Source organism: Phocoena sinus, chromosome 9 (assembly GCF_008692025.1).
Source record: "Phocoena sinus isolate mPhoSin1 chromosome 9, mPhoSin1.pri, whole genome shotgun sequence".
Classification (NCBI taxonomy): Eukaryota; Metazoa; Chordata; class Mammalia; order Artiodactyla; family Phocoenidae; genus Phocoena; species Phocoena sinus.
Window position 1 is genome coordinate 13,603,374 of NC_045771.1, and position 1,058 is coordinate 13,604,431.

Genomic DNA, 1,058 nt, shown 5'->3' on the forward strand with positions numbered 1-1,058 from the left:
GCCACTGCTCCGGATTCTTACCTGTCCCCTGGGAAGGCCCTGGCACCAAAAGGACAGTGAGGTTTGGGAGAGAGGGAGGCATGGAACATCCTCACCCAGCTCTGCCTCCGGGTGATGGTGGAACTTGGGGCACAGCTCCTCGCCTCCAGCCCTTCCATTTCCCCATCTGTAAAGTAGGTGAAGAGGTCCCTTCTTAATTATTTTTTATTCTTTGGCCGCGCCATGTGGCATGTGGGATGACCTTAGTTCCCCAACCAGGGATCGAACCTGGGCCCCCTGCATTGGAAGCGCAGAGTCTTAACCACTGGACCACAAGGGAGGTCCCTGAAGAGGTCCCTTCTGACCCCAGACTTGACTATCTGCTGGAGCACCTGTGGCCACAACCAGGAAGTGTGGTCTATAAGCCCGGTCAGGGCGGGATCCCAGGGCCTTCAGCTGATGGGGCCACTGGGCAGATGCAAGAGGGAGGGAGCAGCTGGAGGCCTTGGCAGGACAGGTGGGGTGTGAGGAGGGAGGAAACACACTGAGCTAGAGCCCAGTGTATCCCAGGCAGCTAACAGCTGAGCTGGTCTTAAAGTCAGGGCATGCCTCAGCCAGTCTTAGCAGCTATTTATATCTCATACACCTCCTTATTTGGTAGCTGCCTGCAGTGCCCGGTGCTGGATTCTCTTTCCAGTGATGTCTGCCTTCCTGATGAGCACACTGGGCTCCTGGTGCAGCTCTGACTCACACAGAACAGGCACTCAACTGTGTATGTGTTATCTGTTCCAAATACTCCTAAACCCATTCATATTTTTGAAATTTCTAATTGTGTTAAATTAGTGCAACCATGATGACATCCTTCATCTCCACAAACTTTTCACCATCCCCAACTGAAAATTGGTACCCATTCTCCCAGTTCCCCACTTCTCCCCTCCCCTGGCCTTGACAACCTCTATTCTACTTTCTGTCTATGAATTTGACTAGTTTAGGTACCTCATATAAGCAGAATCATGCAGTATTTGTCCTTTTGTGACTGGCTCATTTCACTTAGCATAATGTCCTCAAGGTTCATCCAT

At 51.5% G+C, this 1,058-nt stretch overlaps 1 non-coding gene across 1 annotated transcript; it reads right to left on the bottom strand.

The window, feature by feature from the left end:
- Positions 1-246: 246 nt before the first annotated feature.
- Positions 247-319, bottom strand: TRNAG-UCC. Its single transcript has one exon. It is a non-coding gene; the product is annotated as a tRNA-Gly (tRNA).
- Between the last annotated feature and the right edge of the window lie 739 nt (positions 320-1,058).